Raw genomic sequence first — 22,342 nt, 5'->3', positions numbered from 1 at the left:
GAGAATCAATAACCATCATTAAATAAGTAAATCCCAATTACCACTCAATCTGGAAGACACTATACTCTATTATGTATATGAGAATCAACGTTACTGCAAACCAATGCATGAAATTTGGATTCATTGCTTTTGATTCTAATGAGTTAGAGTTCAAATTTGAAACCACTGGTTTTTCTCTGCTCATCCATAGTATCATTTTACAAAAATGGCTTATCTCTTCTGAGACCTCATGGATCTTTTGTTGCACTATTTGGTTTTAGCTGCTCTGGAAAGTTACTCTGTTTTGGATGCCCTGCAAATGAATGTTGTGATAGCACATAGACTATTTCTTAAGACAGAAATATGCCAACTGTATCCTGTAAATTTAGTGAAAACCCATCCAGTCATTTTCCCTCAACCAGAAAGAAGCTTGATTTTTTTGGACAGTATATAAATAAAAGTTTACTTGGTAATTCAACTTATATTATTTGGAGGTATGCTTTATTCTTGCCACACATTGCTTTTAAATTTTTGTATTAACACTTTATATATTTTTGTCTTTTTGCCTCTAATAGATTATAATTTTTAAATGAAGAGTGTCATTTAAAAAAAAATCTTCTGCAGTAATAGCTGCTTTTCTTTCACACATAAGGAAGGCACTTAATAAAAGTTGATGTAGATAATGATAAGGTGTTCTGGACACTGTGTGAGGTGAGGTGTGCTGAATTCACAATTTAGAGGTGAATTCAGTAAAGATGAGAGGATCTTGAACTCTACATAAGGTCTTTGATATAAGATAATTTTATATGTAACTACAGATAAGGGCATTTCTAATTTGCCCACATCATACAAAAATTCTGTCTTCTTGAATACATTAAGTTTGCTCCAGACTTTGGACTAGCTGTTCCCTCCTTTTAAAATACTCTCCTAGCAGACTCCTCTGGTCCCCTCCCAGGAGGGCACCCTCCTAAGCTAATTTCTCTTCTGATCTTCATCTGCACAGATTAGCTTTGCCTGTTTTTTAAATTGAGATCTAATTCACATACAGCATTATATTAGTTTCAGGTGTACATATATTGATTTGATAGTTGTATATATTGTGAAATGATCACCACAGTCAGTTTAATTAACATCTGCCACCATACATAGTTACAGAATTTTATTTTTCTTGTGATGAGAACTTTTAAGATCTATTCTCTTAGCAACTTTCCATTATGCAATACAATATTATTAACTATAGTCACCATGCTATATATTACATCCCATGACTTATTTATTTTATAGCTGGAAGTTTGTACCTTTTGATTCTCTTCACTTATTTTGCCCACCACCCCACCTCTTGCTTATGACAACCACCAATCTGTTTTCTGTATCTTTAGATTTTTGTTGTTTGTTAGCTGTGGGCTTGTCATATATGGTCTTTATTATGTTGAGGTACATTCCCTCTATGCCCATTTTGTAGATAACACTGGAAATATTCCATATTTTGACTTGAATGATGTTAATCTGGCTGTAGATATATGTAAAAATTCTTTGAGCTGTACACTCAAAGATTTATAAGTATTATAAATTAAGATTTATGCATTTTACTGTATGTAATGATACCTCAATAAAAAATAAAATAAAAATGGAGGCACCTATGAAAAATACTCGTTCCTTAAATTTGCTAATTGCAGGGTCCTTCTTGCCATTCATGTGTCATTCAGATGTCACCTTTTTAAAGGGCTTCCCTGATCACCCAGTTTATAGCAGTTCTCCTACTGATTTTCTTATTTATGGCATCATTACTTTTGATATTTCTTGTTTCTGATGCATATTTATTGATTTTCCCTATTAGAATGCAAACTACTTCATGAGAAGTTCCTCATTTATCTCACTACTGTTTTCCCAGGACCTGGAATACTCATTGGTATATAGGAAACATTCAGTGAATATTTGTTGATGTTGAATAAATGGTAGTTTTCATGTTAAGTCAAATATATTTTTGATGTTACCATAGCTGGGTAATTAGAACTTCTCAAATAACATTAAGCCGGCATGCACCTGACTTATTTGTGTGTTTATGGAATTTAGCCAGGAAAATATCTATTTGTTCCTTTCAAGTTATCATTGCCTTTAATGAAATAAAATAGATGATAAACAATGTTCTATAATAGAGTGAAGACAAAGTGGAGAGCACCTCCAGGCACCCAGTCTATCTTTACAGAGTAGGGTTAGAAAAGGTATAGCGGAGAAAACGTCTTACCCATGTGCTACTCTCTCCTTTCATCTCTTCCGGAAGGAGGGTATGGCCCAGGCTCTTTACAGCTAGACATGGCTATGTGACTAGTCCTTGTCAATGCACTGTGGACGTAAGTGTTGCTCATTTGGGCCGAAGCAGTTATGAAACAGTACATTGCCCTCTAGATCTTTATTACCTTGTTACTGCCATCTGCATATGGCATGTTACGATGACCAAATCACAAGGAGATAGGACTCGCATTCACCCTTGGGAGGGAGCTGCCAGACTTGTGATGGAATTTGTATGAGTGAGACACAAACTTTTTTGGTATAGGCCACTGAGGTTTCAGGGTTAAATTGCTACCTTGCCCTAACTTAGTCTATTCTGAGTAATACAGAAAACAGGAGGTAACCTCGGAACTGAGTTTTGAAGGGCTACGGCCAATAAAAGGACAAAATCTGTTTGTCAGGGACTCTTCCCTTTCTTCTTGCCAGATAAGAACCTTGTCCCTTAAAAGAGTAGGGGCAAACTGAGAGATAAATGCAGATTAGTGCTCTAGATTCTAAGGAGGTCTTAATGTTGGCTAAGAAACAGATATATCGGAGCACACACCATAAAATGCCAATATTCAAGGGCCTCGGTAGGTAGGCTGTGACAATACTCTGTCAGCAGTCCCCAACTTGTCTGGTCTAAGGCCTGTTTGCTCACTCTTTTGCAAATACATTTCCCCTTACTGAAGACGACAGCATGTAATAGCGATTGGAAGAGATGACCAAACTAAAACAATTTACCTTTTGTAATATGTACATCCAGAAATGCTTTTAATCTTTAAATACACTCATTTATGATTTCTATTGGTACTAACCACTCTTGTTGAGTTGAATGGTAATTTCATCTGTCTTACGATTTTCAAAAACAATTTTCAGAGTTTTTCACTCTTAGAAGTATAGGAGATGACTGTATTTTTCACTCAAAAATCAATTTAGTGTGTCTTTTATAAAGAAGTCCCAAACAGCAGTTTATTGTCATTTATAAATTATCTCTCCCCTTTTGCTGTATGAGTTGTGTTGTTTCATGAGGCAGCAACCATGAGGCAGCAACCATGATGTGAGAAGGTGTCTGATCAGAGGCAGAATGAACAGTGCTTGAAAGAACACCATTCTTTCCATGTACTCAAGTTAATTGATGCAGTAATTTAATCACTGAGCCACTGCTCACATTCATGTATAAGTCACTTTAAACTTGAGTTTTCTTTTTTAGAATGTCTAGGCTGATGAAGATTTAAATGGATTTGTAGCATTTAAAAATGTCCTCAAAACTGATTGCAGCATGACATCCATCAAATTCTGTATTCAGTTTTAGTTTGGTTATTTTGAAGCTGTCAGATGAAAAAAACATCTAAATTTAATATTCTGCAACAGGTTTTTCCATCGGTATGCTAAAGCCCAGAGGAGAACAATATATGTATTTTTTCAGTTTTAGTCTTCTATTTTTCCTTAGGATATTTTTGACCCCAGATACTTTTTTCTTTAAATTTGCGTGAGCTGTGATCATGGCTCTGACCTCTAGCCTTGAAAGAAGAGGAGTTATGCCTCTCAGGAGCGATGCCTCAGGCACTTTGCAAGGCGGCTGGCAGGGATTATTTCCCAGACTGTGAAGCAATGACCTTCTGTGGAGAGTGAATGTCTGCAGTGCACGGAAATTCCTTCAGCTGTGATTGAGAGCTTTAGGTTTGTTACCTGCTCCGTGAATCAGAGTCCATTCTATCTTACGGAGGACAGGTAATTTAGTGCTGTATTTAAAGCCACATATTATGTGCTCACATTTCAGTTAATTTACTGTTGGAGGTGAATGTGGCCTATTTTTGAGGCCCATATAGGGTTAATTCAGAAGTAAATCTGGAAGTTTGGAATGAAAATCTGGGATGACTTGACTATGATTAGAGGGCACCTTACCTGTTATTTATTTTTTTTTTAAAGGCCCCCGCAGACCTCTGTCAGCTGTCCCCAGCTTGTCTGTTTTCAATATCCCAAAGAGGATTTCTGTTGCCTCCTAAGCTATCATTACAACAATAATATAATGCTGATTGCTGTGATATTCTCAGAATACATTAAAAAGAGGAATAGAATTTAGAATGATTAATAAACCATTTTAAAACTGTGGGCTGGCATTTTGTTTTTATTCTGTGAACTGAACTGTCAGTCTGAATCCAATAAATTTCTAGAGTTTTGAAAAATTACAAGACTATTCTTTCTGTCCCTCTTTTTATTCCAAAAAGTACTTATATATTTTTAACTTAAAAACTGATTTTCAACAGTACATGTGATTGTGAACATTAATGTTAAAAATGCTTTGTGATTAAGTTCTTGTAAAAAGTCTTTGAGAATCCATTTGTTGCCATGTTACTGTCTAGCCAGTTCCAATATAAATCTGATCTACAGAATTTTGGGAAAGCTAGAATAATTGAAGAGAGGAGCTATGCCACGGAAGGCCATGTGGAATACTTAGAAAGCCAAAATAAGGCGCTGTTACAAAATGCTACTAGGGATATCCCATATAACATTCCATTTAGTCCTCGTTAAAAAATTACCTGTTATGGATGAAAACATTTAAAATTTTTATCACATGAAGCTTTTCTGGCAACAGGACCATCAATGTGATACTTCTTATGTAGGACCAAGTACTTTGATCTGAAATAAAATTTGAACGTAATTCATTCATTCATTCATTCATTCATTCATTCATTCATTCATTCAGAAATAGGTAAGATCTTAAAATGTTAATGGAGAATAGTATTTGAAGGTACAACTTCGATTCTATTACCAAATCCGTTCCTTTTCCAGGATTTAAACTTAGTGGATGTCAGTTTTGCAAAATATATGTATCAAATTTTGTTAAATCTAACTATTTAATCTCCAGTGGTTAAAGCATAACTTACCTAAGTTATATCTCAATATTCATTCTCTTTTGCTTGGTTTCTGGTTTTCTTGGAAAAGGAAATCTATGACATATTTGGATGCAGATTTATTTAGACGTCCCTAGCTTATGGAATCTGATAAAATATAAAGGAAAACAAAAACACAGTACTATCTGTTCTATCACTAATATGAAGGTGTGGTATAATCAGATATTGATCGTAGAGTCTTAGCTATACATCAGCCAGCACCTTTCACCCTCATCTTTGCCTCTCCCCTCCTTCCTTCCCTTTCTCCCATCTTCTGTGATCAAGATTTTAATTTAGCTTACATGAGAAAAACTAGATTGATGTAACTGGGGCCGTGATTACATTGCTTTTCAAATATTAGTCCGAGTCATGAAATCAGGATATAATTTCATCTTTGAGTTTTAATGATCTCAGATAGGATAATAGAACATTATAATTTCATTTGTATGCCTACTTTTGGAAAGATGTATAGATTATCATTGTGAAATTGTGTAGGATCAAAATGTAATGAATGATGTAAGTCAATCTGATTTATAGTTTATCCTTTTTTTTTTCTTCTTTACAAGCAGCTTCTGCCTCCTCCTTGGCATTCCCACTGTGCCACCTTCATTGTTTTAAGATCTTACTAGGATTACTACAGTGGCTTCACAACTGCTTTACTTGTTTCAGGTCTCATCTTCTAACTTAACTCCTAGAATATAGCCAGAGTGTTAAAATCCAATGGCTCATTTGCTTAAAATCCTTTATTACTATGAGTCATCTACAGGATAATATAGAATATGCATTTTTTTTCTCTAATTGCAATACCACTAAATACTAAAATATTATGTACATTATATAATATGTACGGAAATAGAATTTTGAAAAACAGAGGTTGTAAGAATAATTGTAAAGGAAGTTCTGATATTTTCTTCCTATACTCTTGTAATTGTCTTGTGTACTCTTGGTGTATGCACTGAACTTTGGAGAATTCCATCACTTTCCTATTTGCTGTCTACCTAGACCTATGAGGTGTGACAAAAAAATACTGTGAATGTTTAAATTTTTTAATTAAAGTTTATTGGGGTAACAATTGTTAGTAAAGTTACATAGATTTCAGGAGTACAATTCTGTATTACATCATGTATAAATCCTATTGTGTGTTCACCACCCAGAGTCAGTTCTCCTTCCATCACCATATATTTGATCCTATCCTCTTTACCCTCATTTACCACCCCTTTCCCCCCTTACCCTCTGGTAACCACTAAACTATTGTCTATATCTATGACTTTTTGTTTCTCGTTTGTTTGTCTTGTTCTTTTGTTGTTTTTGGTTTATATACCACATATCAGTGAAATCATATGGTTCTCGGCTTTTTCTGTCTGACTTATTTCGCTTAGCATTATAATCTCAAGATCCTTCCATGTTGTCACAAATGTCCTATTTCATCTTTTGTTCTGTCAGAGTAGTATTCCATTGTGTATATATACCACAACTTCTTTATCCATTCATCTATCGAAGGACGTTTTGGTTGTTTCCATGCCTTGGCCACCATAAACAAAGCTGCAGTGAACATTGGAGCACACGTATCTTTATGCATAAATGATTTCAAATTTTTTGAGTAGATACCCAGGAGAGGGATTGGTGGGTTATATGGTAATTCTATTTGCAATTTTTTGAGGAAAATCCACACTGCTTTACATAGCAGCTGCACCAGTCTGCATTCCCACCAACAGTGTATGAGGGTTCCTTTTTCTCCACAGCCTCTCCAACACTTGTTACTATTTGTCTTGTTGATGATAGCCATTCTGACTGGGGTGAGGTGATATCTTATTGTGGTTTTTATTTGCATTTCTCTGATGATTAGCGATGTTGAGCATTTTTTCATATGTCTATTTGCCATTTGTATATCCTCTTTGGAGAAATGTCTCTTCAGGTCTTCTGCCCATTTTTCAATTGGGTTGTTTGTTTTTTTGGTTATTGAGTTGTATGAGTTCTTTGTATATTTTGGATATTAGCCCCTTATCGGAGGCACTGTTTGCAAAAATCTTCTCCTATTCAGTTGGTTGCCTCTTTATTTTGTCGATGGTTTCCTTTGCTGTGCAGAAGCTTTTAAGTTTGATATAGTCCCATTTGTTTATTTTAGCTTTTACTTCCCTTGCCTTTGGAGTCAAATTCATAAAACTCTCTTTGAACCCAAGGTCCATAAGTTTAGTACCTATGTTTTCTTCTATGCAGTTTCTTGTGTCAGGTCTTATGCTTAAGTCTTTGATCCATTTTGAATTAATTTTGGTGGCTTTCCAATTCTCCCAGCACCATTTATTGAAGAGGCTGTCTTTTCTCCATTGTATGTTTTTTGCTTCTTTGTCAAAAATTATCTGTCGATATTTATGTGGCTTTATTTCTGAGTTCTCAATTCTGTTCCTCGGTCTACATGTCTGTTTTTCTGCCAATACCATGCTGTTTTGATTATTGTTGCCTTGTAGTACAAGCTAAAGTCAAGGAGTGTGATACCCCAGCATTGCTCTTTCTTCTTAAGATTGCTTTGGCTATTCAGGGTCTTTTGTGGTTCCAAACAAAACCACAAAAATCTGATGATTTTTTGTTCTATTTCTTTAAAAAATGCCACTGGGATTTTGATGGGGATTGCAAATTTGTATATTGCTTTGGGTAATATGACCATTTTAACTATGTTGATTCTTCCAATCCATGAGCACGGAATGTCTTTCCATTTCTTTTTGTCTTCTTCAATTTCTTTTTAAAATGTCTTGTAGTTTTCAGCATATAGGTCTTTCACATCCTTGGTTAAGTTTATTCTTTGTTATTTTATTCTTTTTGCTGCAATTGCAAAAGAAATTTTTTTTTTTTAATTTGTTTCCCCTGAGATTTCGTTGTTAGTATATAGGAATGCAATGGACTTTTACATGTTGATTTTTTAGTCAGCAACTTTATTGTATTTGTTGACTGTTTCTAATAGCTTTCTGGTGGAGTCTTTAGGGTTTTCTGTATATAGCATTATGTCATCTGCAAAGAGTGACAATTTAACTTCTTCATTCCCAATTTGGATGCCTTTTATTTCTTTCTCTTGCCTGATTGCTCTGGCGAGGACTTCCAACACTATGTTGAAAAGCAGAGGTGATAGGGGACAGCCCTGTTGTGTTCCTGAATGTAGAGCAAAGGGCTTCAGTTTTTCACCATTAATTATGAGATTAGCTGAGGGCTTGTCATATATGGCCTTTATTATGTTAAGCTATTTTCCTTCTATACCTATTTTATTAAGTGTTTTAATCATAAATGGGTGTTGTATCTTGTCAAATGCTTTTTCTCCCTCAATTGACATATTCATATGATTTTTGTCCTTTATTTTGTTTATGTTATGTATCACATTGATGGATTTGCGGATGTTGGGCCATCCTTGTGCCCCGGGGATGAACCCCACTTGGTCGTGATGAATAATCTTTTTAATGCATTGTTGTATTCCATTTACTAGAATTTTGTTTTGGATTTTTGCATCTGTATTCATCAGAGATATTAGTCTGTAGTTTTCTTTTTTTATGTTGTCCTTACCAGGTTTTGGTGTCAGGGTAACGTTGGCCTCATAAAATGACTTGGGGAGTACTGTCTCTTCTTCAATTTTTTGGAGGAGTTTGAGCACAATTGGTATTATATCCTCTTTGAAGGTTTGGTAAAATTCACTAGTGAAGCCGTTTGGTCCCGGACTTTTTCTTTTGGGAAGATTTTGGATGACTGATTGAATTTCATTGCTGGTGATCGGTCTGTTTAGATTTTCCAGTTCTTCATGGTTCAGCCTAAGAAGGCTACATGTTTCTAAGAACTCATCCATTGCTTTTCGGTTATTGAATTTGGTGGCATATAGTCCTTCATAGTATTCTTGGATGATCCTTTGTATCTCTGTGGCATCCGTGTTAACTTCCCCTTTTTCATTTCTGATTTTGTTTATTAGTGTGTTTTTATCTTAGTGAGTCTAGCCAAAGGTTTGTCAATTTTGTTAATCATTTCAAAGAAACAGCTCTTTGTCACATTAATTTTTTCTTTTGTCTTTTGGTTCTCTATTTCATTTAGTTCTGCTCTGATTTTTGTTCTTTCCTTTCTTCTGCTGACCTTGGGTTTCACTTGTTCTTCTTTTTCTAGTTCTGTAAGGTGTAACTTGAAGTTATTCATTTAGGATTTTTCTCATTTCTTGAGATAGGCCTGTAATGATATAAATTTCCCTCGTAAAACTGCTTTCGCTGCATTCCAAAAATTATGGTATGATGTATTTTCATTGTCATTTGTTTCTATGTATCTTTTGAGCTCTCCTCTAATTTCTTCTTTGACCCAGTCGTTCTTTAAAAGTATGTTGTTGAATCTCCATGTATTTGTGGTTTTTCCTGCTTTCTTTGTGCAGTTGATATCCAATGTGAATGTTTAAATTAAAAAACAACAACAACAAACAAATCATTACAGTAAAAGACACATTGCTATTAATCCCCCTCGAAATACTCCCCCTTGCTTCAAACACACTTATTCCATCGTTGTTGCCACTTTCTGAAGCAGTTCTGGAAGTCCTCTTAGGTGAATTTCTTTAGTTGTGCTGTTATAGCTGCCTTGATGTCCTGAATTGGTTCAAAATGTTTACCTTTTGTGGTCATTTTGACTTTGGGGAAGAGCCAAAAATTGCACAGTGCCAAATCTGGTGAGTAAAGTGGATGAGGACACCGTAATTTTTTTATTTGACAAATTGCTGTATACCAGAAGCAGTGTGTGACATAAAGCTTCTCCGTTGTGATCACAAAATATGGTGAATACTGCTGCCGAGTGCCATCCAACAGAAAGGCAGGGATCGTCAATAAGGTTGGCAGGTCCAACCTTAGTAATTATGTGACAAGTTTCAACTTCTTCAGTGTAGTCCGTGGGGTGTGAGCTACAGTTGAGAGAAGGTGTATTTTAAAGTGTGCCATAAATCATCCTCCATCATGACAATGCTCCATATCACACATTGCTTCTGGTATGGCAATTTCTGTCCAATAAAAACTTTACGGTGTGTCCTCATCCACCTTATTCACTGGATCTGGCACCATGCGACTTCTGACTCTTCCCCAAAGTCAAAATTATTCAGGATATCGAGACAGCCACGATAACACAACTAAAGACACTCACGTAAGAGGACTTCCAGAACTGCTTCAGAAAGTGGCGACAATGATGGGATAAGTGTGTTTGAAGTGAGGGGGTAGTATTTTGAGGGGGATTAATGGCCTTTGTGTCTTTTTCTGTAATAATATTTTTTATTTGAACATACACCGTATTGTTTGATCACACCTTGTTTAACTAAATAATCACAGAGGCTGTAATTCTGGTAGATATACCCACCTCACTCCACCCCTTCACCTTACCCAGAGAGCTTCTTGACTAATTCCTACTTGATTTTCAGCACTAAGTTCATGTGTCACCATCTCAGGGAAACTGAAATATATCACCTTGTTTGCTTCCAGAGCACTCTAAATAAACAATTCTCATAATATTTTGTAGTATCGATATTTATTTTGTTCTATTACTCAGAAGATTAGGAGTTCCTTTAGGAATCAACTGTCTTGTTCATCTTTGCATCCTTTAGAGGCAACCATAATGCCTGGCACGTGTCATACCCTCATAAAAGGTAAATGAATCCATGAATGAATCAGGAAGGAAGGGAGGGAGTGGAGGAGGGAGAGATGAATTACCAGTTGTGTTCAATATAAACCAATCTGTTACTGATAGAAGAAGATTTTGATCCATGTCTCCATGGTTCCCTGATGGTCAATTGATAAATATTCAAAAAACTAATTTTGCATTGTTTTTAGGTGTAAAAGTCTGCTTATTATACATTAGTATCAAATATTAATACTGCTATGTAAATGTTCTCTGTTTTTCTCCAGGCTTTAAATATTCACCTGGTAAACTTTTCCTATTGAAAATTTTATTTTTTTTCCTTTAGAACAAAAAATATTTTATGTAATGCCATAGGACCAGCACAAGTATGTAAAATATTGAAGTGCTTAAAGTTCCTTTTGAAATGAATGTGAGGATAGAGTGAATCATAGGAAGCAGGTTATATATAAGGATAATGTATTTTGATGATATTCAAATTCATTCAGCAAAGACCAAATAAGTCAGAGCAGATTTGCTGGTTCATCAGTTGTGCTTCTTCTTCATCCTTATTAGTAAACTGTAACGCAGTTTACAAAGACTCATCCTTTCCCACAGGGCACAGCTCTAGGTTAAGCCTAAAAAGCAACTTTCATTATAGATCATTCATTGAAAGTAGAGTGAAACAATTACGGTATCTCTCTAAAGATATTGACCAAGCACTCTATTTTGGAATAGTGCATTATACTGGATTAGTTATTTAATACTTTGGCTGTTATTGAAAGTTGGAAATGTGTGTAGATGCCCTCTTGGGCTTAGTGGTATTGTTAGAAATGCAATAGATATATTCTGGAAAAAAAATATGATCCTCACCAAGCCTCTTAAAAGCTAAAAAGTAATACATTCCCAATTGTTTCAGTTTTATGCAGTTTACAGTGCCAAGAAAAGTTGTTTTGTGAAGTAATCACTAGAGTGAGTCAAATGGATAAATATCAGTTTAATGATTAATCAGAGTAATGATTATTATTCTGTGATACATTGATGTAACTAAATTTCTTTTCTGTTGATAACTTGCCTTTGAGCAAATTTAAATGTAAAAATATAGGTGCTCTTCTTTTGTATTTAATGTATTTCAATTTTCTTATTTGAAAAATGGGAATAAGATACACAAGATCTACTTTTTAATAATGGACAAATTATAAAATTTGTCTCATTTTAGTCAAATTAATTCTTCTAAGGAGTTAAATAGTCTCCTTGGAAATGGTTGACTCTTTTCTCTTGAAAGTAATGAATTTTTGTCAGCTCTCTATGTTATTGGGGCTAGGATATTTTCTATTTTCTTTGTTATTTCTTTAAATTTAAAAACTTCGAGTTATTTGAATATATCAAATTTAAGTTATTTAAGTTGAATCTTGTGATTCTTTCTTGATGGTTTTAGATATAATTCAAATTTGGAAAACTATTTTTTCCAACTATGAATGATTGCTCAAAGCACAAGTTGAAATTTCTCTGTTTAAATAGCATATCTTCTTTATAAAATTAATAGTTTGCAAGAAATTATTAGCATTCAAATCTCAATCTACGATTTTTTTTTCCTTTCACTAAGTATGTTCAGAGAGTTATACGTTTTATATGTGTTGTTACTTGGGACATTTTTTTTTCTTCATTATTGTCTTTACTTAGATTTTCCAACTTTACCTTTTCATTACCAGGGACACAATCTAGCTCACAGAGTAAAATTTTTTAGCTCCGTTATTGAAAGAGAAATAGTCTTTTCAAAGTTGATTCATCAATAACAGTGAAAGAAATTGTAGCAATGGAAGTATAGGATTTAGACAAACATTTATATTAGTTGTTGCATTCACATGATTTCTACCAATTTGAAACTTCAATAATTTAAGTAAATGGGATTATTTAAAAGATATACTTGATATATATTAAATAAATAACAGTTTATTATTTTATTGTCGCAACTACATTTCATTTCTTCCCCCAAATTCTGTTTGCTTCCCTTGTATTGATATGAAAACGTTTGGTTGATGTAGCGTTTTAATATGCCTGCCTGGGTTCAAAACCTGACTGCTGCTTATGTATTGTGACTTTGGGTCAGTTAGTTAATCTATGTCTCAGTGTTCTTATCTGAATAATGGACTAATTAATACATAGTACATTCCTCATAGAATTGTTAAAGGATTTAATGAGTAAATACATATAAAGCTTCAAAAAACATTGCCTATGTGTAATTTAAAACAGTTGGGATTAATCTATAGATAAGGCCATGAAACTAGAGTATTTTCTTCTTGAAATGGAGTTTCATCAAATGACCACCTACAATAAAAAAGCTGAATTGCATGAAAAATTCTCTCATTAATACACTTTATTGTGGTTATAATGGTGGGATTAGTAGAGAAGTAGAAGTAGTCTCCAACACTACTTGATTCTTCAACAATTTAATCTTCATACTAAAGTTTATGGAAACTATATGTAAAAACTATTCTGCTTTTCTTTAAATGATTTTTTATTTTTAAATTACAGTGGACATACAACATTATATGAGTTTCAGATGTACTACATAGTGATTAGACATTCATATAACTTACAAAGTGATCACCCCTATAAATCTAGTACCCATCTGACACCATACATAGTTATTACAATATTATTGGCTATATCCCGTATGCTATAATTTACATCCCCATGACTGTTTTGTAACTACCAATTTGTACGTCCTAATCCCTTTCCCTTTTTTCACCTATCCTCCCAATCCCCCTCCCATCTGGCAACCATCAACATGTTCTCTGTATCTATGAGTTTCTGTTTTATTTATTTTGTTTTTTAGATTCCACATATAAATGAAATCATATGTTATTTGTCTTTCTCTATCTGACTTATTTCACTTAGCATAATACCCTTTACATCCATCTATGTTATTACAAATGGCAAGATTTCTTTTTCTTTTTTTTATGACTGACTCATATTCCATTGTATATATATATATATATATACCACTTCTTTATCCATTTATCTATTGTTGGACATTTAGATTGATTCCATATCATGGCTATTGTAAATAATGCTGCAATGAACATATGGGTGCATTTGTCTTTTCAAATTAGTGTTTTGGGTTCGTTTGGATAAATACCCAGAAGTAGAATTATTGCGTTCTCCTTTGTCTCTTGTTATAATAGCCTTTGTTTTAAAGTCTATTTTATCTGGTATAAATGTTGCTATCCCAGTTATTTTTTCCTTCCATTTTCATTAAATATCTTTTCCCATCCCTTTTCTTTCAGATTGTTATGTGTGTCTCTTGATCTGATATGAGTCTCTTGTAGGTAGCATATGTAAGGGTCTTGTTTTCTTATCCATTCAGCCCTCCTATGTCTTTTGATTGGGGCATTTAATCCATTTACATTTAAAGTAATTGTGGATAGATGTGTAGTCTTTGCCCTTTTATTACTCACATTTTTTTATCTTTTTTTCCTTCTTTTTCCAAGAAATCCCTTTAATATTTCTTATAATATTGGTTTTGTGGTTGTGAACTCTTAGCTTTTTCTTGTCTGGGAAGCTCTTTATCTGTCCTTTGATTCTAAATGATAGCTTTGCTGGCTAGAGTAATCTTGGTTGTAGGTCCTTGCTTTTCATCACTTGAATATTTCCTGGAATACTCCCTTTTGGCCTGTACAGTTTCTGTTGAGAAATCAGCTCACAGTCTTATGGGAGCTCCCTTGTTAGTAACTAGATGCTTTTCTCTTGCTGCTTTTGGGATTCTCTCATTGTCTTTAACTATTTCATTATAATTATGATGTGTCTTGGTATGGGCCTCTAGGTTCGTCTTGTTTGGGACTTTGTGCTTCCTGGACTTGTATATCTATTTCCTTTTCCACATTAGGGAAGTTTTCCATCATTATTTCTTCAAATAGGTTTTCAACTTCTTTCTCTCTTCTCCTCTGATACTTCTATGATGTGAATATTGGTGCACTTGATGTCCCAGAGGCTGCTTAAACTCTCCTCAGTTTTTGGATTCTTTTTTCTTTTTGCTGTTCTGATTGGGTGTTTTCTGCTACCTCATCTTCCAGATGGTTGATTTGATCCTCTGCTTCATCTAATCTACAGTTGAATCCCTCTAATATATTGTTCATTTCAGTTACTGTATTCTTCATTTCTAACTGGTTCTTTTTTATTCATTATTTTCTATCTTCCTTGTTATATTTTCTATCTCTTTGTTAAAGTTCTCACTGAGATCATTGAGCATCCTTATAACTGGTATTTAGAACTCTACAAATGGTAGATTTGTTCTCTCCATTTTGTTTAATTTATTTTCCCGCAGTTTTGTTGTGTTCTTTCATATAGAACATATTCTGCTTCTATTGTGACCATGTGGCACTTTTTTTAGGTTAGGGAAGGAGTTTTACTATTAGTTGGTTCCTACTCTATACAGTAGGCATAGATTATTATCCTCGTTTTCTAAGCCTCTCTACCAGCTTAATCATAGTTGGATAATGTATAGAATTAGACTCAGATTTAATCTTATATTTATTTAATAACTATTTCTAGTTATCAAAATTCTATGAAATATGACATTGTTTTCAGGAAAAGAGACTTAAACAAAAGCAAAATTTATATCTGTATTTTATAAGACTAAAGCCATTGATGTTATAAAATGACCAACAAAATATGAGTGGTGTTAAAAATTGCTTTTGGTTTGTACTATTTGGGAGAATAAGAACCCTTGATATTAGGTTTTCTTAATATAGAAGGAGAATATAAAATTGTTTAAGAACTTTTTCTCAATTGATATATTTTGAAAAGTCTTATATTCACAGTTTAAAGTATAGCACCGATAAAATATATTTGAAATATATTTTAAGAAGAAATTTGTGTTTTGGATGAATCTGTTGGCAATTCTTAGAAACACGGAGGAAGTACTAAATCTATCCTTTGGTAAGAATTATGTGTAAAGATGCTTAAAATCATCAACAGTGGGATAGCTTGACAACTATTATAAAAGGACTTATTTAAAATACAATCTTATTACCAATATTTAAATAAAATTCAAAATTAAATATTGACTCTCTTACCCACTGGCTTTATTTATAATGAGAATCCATTTGAGACAATCACCAGTCAGTTTTTGCCAGGCTATACTATGGTACCAAACAAGTCCTAAATTTCAGTGACTTACAACAATATGGGTTTGTTTTTTGTTCATGTTATAAGTTACGGGATGGCATGTAACACACTCTCACATTATTGTAACATAACCTCACATTGTTGTTCTTTGTTATGTGGTCAGAGAGAAAAGAAAGCCTCTGTGAAAATACAAGATGGCATTCAAATTCCTGTTTGGCTGTGTCACAAGTCACTTGGGCTTATTTTGGAGTGACCAAGGTCGTGTGGCTGAGCCTGTGATTGAGGTGGTAGAAAATATGTTTCTTTCATAGAGAAAGTCACTAGAGAGGGAATTTATGAAGACAAAGGAGTGAATATCTTGAATAAATAATACAATGTATTGTAGGTGCCATTGTAATTCCTAGGAATGGACTCTGCTCAAGATAAATATTGAAGTTTTTTGTGGAGAATGCTTCTTGCTAAAACTGTATTTCATGGGTAATATCTATATCTTTCAGTGTTTTTATTATTGAACAAGGTTCTATATTTTTGTTGTGTCAAAATTTTCTGTTATATGTTCTCTGTCAATAAATTGTGGGAGTTATGGCTTTTGGCTTCAAGAAACAGAATTCCACAGAAACTAGTATGCGTACAATGGGGGAAGGGAGTTTTATGGATACAGTCAAATGTTGTGGAAACCATGGGCAGAAAGTACTGCTTGCTGGCTCTTGTGGGACTGGGAGACTCTCAGGCATTATTCCATCTCTCTCTGTTTTCTTCTCTCCTTTTCTTTCTGTGCATATCTTTCCTTAATTTCTTGTTGAATATGAGCATTTTTGTTTGTTTACCATGCATTTTGTACTCAATGGCAACCCCATAGCTCTTGAGTTTACTTGTCACCACTTCAGAAAACATTAGTGACTGAACTATCTTTTCTGAATCCCTATTTTGAACTTCCAGGAGAGAGAAGTAATATCCGATAGGCAATGACTAGCCAGGGTCATGGAATTTAAATCTCAATGGATAGGGGAGGTAGGAGAGAGAACCCACAGAAAAAGGGTTGGACAGACAACCCCAAAACTGCATATTATGGTATATTTCTTGGTAGAAAATGAGCAGTTTTAAAATGATTTTTTTTTCTTTTTAACAATAATAAAATCCTCATGAATTTATTTTTAAGAAGATCTCAATTATGATTTTTTACTGTTTGGTAGACTTGAAGCACACTGATAAGGCAACTGACAGGTCATTTTTTAAAAATTGAGGTAACATTGGTTAATAACATACTTTATATAAAATATTTATAATAATTTATCAATATTAATAATGTTGCTTTCAAGAGAATTAACAGATCAGTTTTTTTTTAAATTGAGGTAACATTGGTTAATAACATATATTATATAATTATACATTAATAATATAACATTAATATCTAATGTTAATAATATCATTTCTATATTATAATGTTTCAGGTATACAATATTATAATTTGATATCTGTATACACTATAGTGTGCTCACTACCAAAAATCTAATTTCCATCCATCATTGTATATTTGATGCCCTTTACCTCTTTTGAGGCCTTCTCTCCACCTCCCTTCCCCTTCACCAATCTGTTGTCTGTATCTGTGAATTTGTTTTTTGTTTTGTTTGTTTTCTGTTTTATATGAGTGAAATTATACTGTTTTGTTCTTTTCTGTCTGATTTACTTTACTTAGTATTTAAGTAAATACTAAGAGTATTTACTTAGTATATTACTCTCAAGGGCCATCTATGTTGTCCCATATGGCAATATTTCATCTTTTTGATGGGTGAGTAGTATTCCATTATCATACATCTTCTTTATCTGTTCATCCACTGATCAACACATAGTCTGTTTTCCATACTTTGACTATTGTAAATAATGCTGCAGTGGACATAGTAGTGAATATATCTGCTCGAATTAGTATTTCCATATTCTTCAGATAAATACTCAGAAGAAGAATTGCTGGATCATATGGTTTATTCTTTTTTTTTTTATTTTTTTTTTATTTTTAATTAATTAATTTATTTATTAGTTTCAGGTGTACAAAACAAGGTAATACTTAGACGTTCATCATTTATATCCCTCATACTGTGAACCCCCCTCCCCCCATCCACTATCCCTCCGACCTCACACTGAACCATCACATTATATATATAAAATTATAGTTGGCATTCATTAATGTTTAGCTTCTGATGTACAATGCCATGATCAGGTATCCACAGTATCCCTGAGGTGGTCTCCCAAATAGGACGCATGTCCATCGGATACCCAACAAAATCTTTACAACATTATAGAATACCTTCCCCAAATTAATTTTCAAAAGAAAAACCCTGAGGCCATCTTGTGGTTACCAGCTGCTTCCAAATCCCTTCACCTTTCCCCTTATCCCCAACCCCCTCCCACACACCCATCTAACCACTCTCGGTTTTTTCTCTGCGTCCCCAAAACTGACTCTGATTAGTTCATTCACATGGTCTTTTCTTTAGATTCCATATATAAGTGAGATCATATGGTACTTGCCTTTCTCTTTCTGACTTATTTCACTTAACATAATGTTCTCTAGATCCATCCATGTTGCTGCAAATGATAAGATTTCTTTCTTCTTTATGGCTGCGTAATACTCCATTGTATAAATGTACCACAGCTTCTTAATCCAGTCATCTACCGATGGGCATTTTGGTTGTTTCCATATCTTGGCTATTGTGTAAAGAGCTGCAATAAACATAGGAGTGCATACAGATTTTTGAATTGGAGTTTTGGATTTCTCCGGGTAGATGCCTAGGAGTGGAATTACTGGATCATAGGGTAGTTCCATTTTCAGATTCCTGAGATACCTCCATACTGTTTTCCATAGTGGCTGCACTAATCTGCAGTCCCACCAACAGTGCACTAGCGTTCCCTTTTCTCCACATCCGCGCCAGCATTTGTTGTTTGTTGATTTATTGATAATAGCCCATATGGTTTATTCTTAATTTTTTGGGGAACCTCCACACTGTTTTCTATAGTGGCTTCACCAATTTATGGTCCCACCAATAGTGTAAAAAAGTTTCCTTTTTTTCCACATTCTTTCCAACACTTGTTTCTTATCTTTTTGATAATAGCCATTCTAACAGCATGAGGCGATATCTCATTCTGGTTTTGATTTGCATTTCCCTAATAATTAGTGATGTTGAATGCCTTTTCATGTGTCTGCTAGCCATCTGTATACCTTCCTTGGAAAAGTGTATATTCAGATTTTCCGCCCACTTTTTAATCAGGTTGTTTTTTCTGTTGTAGAGTTGTATGACTTTTTAATATATTTTGGATATTAATGCGTTATCAGAAGTGTCATTTGCAAATATCTTCTCCCATTTGGTTGGTTGCTTTTTTGTTGTTGTTTTGTTGATGGTTTCCTTTGCTCTGCAGAAGCTTTCTTGTTTGACGTAGTCTCATTTGTATGTTTCTGTTTCCCTTGACGTTGGAATCAAATCCACAAAAACATCCCTAAGACCAATGTCAGAAACATTAGTGCCTATGTTTTCTACTATGTATTTTATGGTTTCAGGTCTTACATTCTTCAATCCATTTGAGTTAATTTCTTATATGTCCTAACAGGTCAGTTTTGAACCTGTTGAATTGTAAAAGAAAAAAGTACTGGGTATACTCATGTTCTTTTATACACTTTGTTCCTGCCTTACCCAATAAGCAGTGTTAGGTAAGTGCTTCAATTACACAACTAGCCATCTCCCATGACCCACAGCTGCTATAAATCATGGTCCAGTAGAAGTTGCCCAGGCGGGAGGGGGTTCAATATTGTTCTAAAAAAGTATTTCAGTTTTCCTCAGACTTTAAAATACATATTAAATTTGTCTCATATAATTTCAGTTTTATCTGAAAGTCTGTGAAATTTAGCTGCACTGGTAAAGCAGACTAAAACTGTAAGTGTGTTATATTTTTTCTTCCAACTTTTTATTTAGGAAGTTTGTAATCCTAAAAAAGGTTGAAAGGATAGAAAAATGATTTCCCATATATCCTTCAACTAGATTCACCAATTTTGCCACATTTGCTTATATCTCCCTGCATGTACACTTATACCTTCCTTCACTTACTAGACATGGTTTACCCAATTAAAAGGAAATTACTTAATTCATCCTGGAAGAACTTTATTCCACTTTTTTTTTTTTTTTTTTGGTGTGGGGCGGTATTGCACCACCTCTTTTTTGTCACATAAATAATGCTCTTGTAAAAAATATGCCTCAATCAAATATGAATGACCCAAAGGTCTCAGTTACCTGTTATATTCCTCTTATAGTAAGAGGCTTATTACAAGATAGATATAACTTTATCTGTTTCCAGAAATAACTTTATCAGTGGCTCACACACAAGTGTCTTTAAACTCTGTGTCGATGCTTGTTTTCCAGACAAATTTTCCCATGCTATTTCACTTATTTTTATTCCTATTTCTATATTCTGGAAATTGATTTAGAGTCAACAGCAGGTGGCAGTGCTAGCAAAGGTTGTGACTTTTGGTACATAATCAGCTTAGAAAGGAATGTACCTTTCAAATCTATAAGAATAGTACGATTAGTAAGGAATCTTTAAATAGAAACCTACATTTATTGCCAATTAATTTTATTTCAAGAACTATTTTAGGAATCAGTTGGAAATTGTAATATATTTTATTTTAAATAAAAAGACTGGTTTAGAGACTGAAAAACCACCTTGTTTTTTCCTTTTTTTGTTTTTTCTTTTTTTGTGTATTCTATAACTGAATACTTACAATAGAAAGATTAAGTAGTTTGAATCCTGTTAAAGTTTTATGTCAGGAAATATGTCACAGCAACATTATTTATTTCTATTTATGAAAAGGTGGTTATTTTGAAATTTTGTGGCGAACTTCAAGAAAGCTTTTATAAGCTGAAGTACTCTGGTTCAATAGGGTAATAAATTTTAGAAGACTTAAGTTGCTATTATCTTTTGTGGAAATAATTTAAAATTTCTTCTTTAGTTACAATTTTTTTCATACACCATAATTTTGTTTCATTTCTCTCCTTTAATTTTAATGAAGAGAACCTGGAAAAGAAAATAATTTTTTTTATTGAGGTGTTCGATTTGGTTTTTTAAATTGTTGTGTCATTTTACTAAAAATCATGAAGACGTTTGAGGATGATATATCAAAGACTGATTAATGTTTATTGAATTTTAATAGATCTATACATGTCTTTGAATTACTTACATATTGTTTATTTAAACATTCATATGTGTATATGTCCATATGTCATCTAGACATTAGCTAAGAGCATATTAGTTGATTTCTGTTATTGATTTAATTTAACTTATTAAGAACTCAGAACACTTAAAATTAGAATAGAATTGACAAATCATGTGGTTTAATGGGGTCATTATCTGGATGAAGAAACTGAGGCCCGGGAGAGAGTTTACTGAAGGAGACTTACTGCTGTAGAAAAAGACCTTGTTACTTTGTTCTTGCTTCTCAGGCATACTCAGAAATGACTCAGTTACAAATTATTATTTTATTTACTTACATTCTTCCGACTCCTGCCTTTTTTGGGGTGTGGGGGAGGGAAGGATCAGGATTGGGTGGGCAGTGTCATTCACTAGGTCCTATATTTTATTATGAAGAAAATGATTTTAATAAATATTTAATCTCCAAGAAGCACATATTTTAGCCATTTAATTAACCAAATAAAATAATTGACTTCATGACCCCATTTGCTTGATATGTAATTAAAATTGGATGAGTCTTTCTGAACCCTAGTTTCAGTGCTTTTTAAGAAATACCCTATGAAAAAAAAAGAAAAAGAAATACCCTATGTAGTGACAGCTATTATTATCCCTATACTTTAAGACTCAGAAGTGATCAAATGGACAAGATATTTAAGTTGCGCTAGGCTAAAACAGTAAGTCATCAGAAGACTTGAATAGGAAAAAAGGACTCTTAGGTGTAATCACTGATTACCAAAAAGCAGCTTTTTCCATGAAAAATGAAATAGGAACAAACCTTAAAATTTGCTTCCAGGATTACATTAGAATTAGGAAATGAAATGGAAACATTCTACATATTGTATGTGGGATAAATCATTTTGAAATAGAAACACATTGCCTGTTCTCAATAAAATATCAATGATTTATTGAACTTATTAGTTCACTTTTGAAATTTCATGATGATTAAATGCTTAATCATTACCCATTTAAAACCCATTATTTACACATAGTAGCTTTTTTTTTTAAGGTTAGGCAAATCATTGTTTCTTGAAAATTCTCAGATCAAGTGCATAGTCAACTGAAAGTGCCTTAAAAATAGAACTTTATCAAGTTTGGCCTGTGGTAATCTATGTTTTAAATTACAGCACAACTCATTCCAAATCAATATAATGAATTGATTTGTAAACGTTTCAGGCAGGACTGCTTTCTTTGGATATTGTCTATTGAATGTGCAGTGCTGTTAAAGCATCTTTTTT

The 22,342-nt window shown here is 33.6% G+C and overlaps 1 long non-coding RNA gene across 1 annotated transcript in view; it reads left to right on the top strand.

The window, feature by feature from the left end:
- LOC308499881 overlaps window positions 1–22,342 on the top strand; it is a 32,751-nt gene that overhangs the window by 1,491 nt on the left and 8,918 nt on the right. The window lies entirely within an intron of this gene.

Source organism: Rhinolophus hipposideros (assembly GCF_964194185.1).
Source record: "Rhinolophus hipposideros genome assembly, chromosome: 7".
NCBI classification, from domain to species: domain Eukaryota; kingdom Metazoa; phylum Chordata; class Mammalia; order Chiroptera; family Rhinolophidae; genus Rhinolophus; species Rhinolophus hipposideros.
The sequence above is the reverse complement of the archived record's forward strand: the minus strand, read 5'-3'. Positions and strand labels throughout refer to the sequence as shown.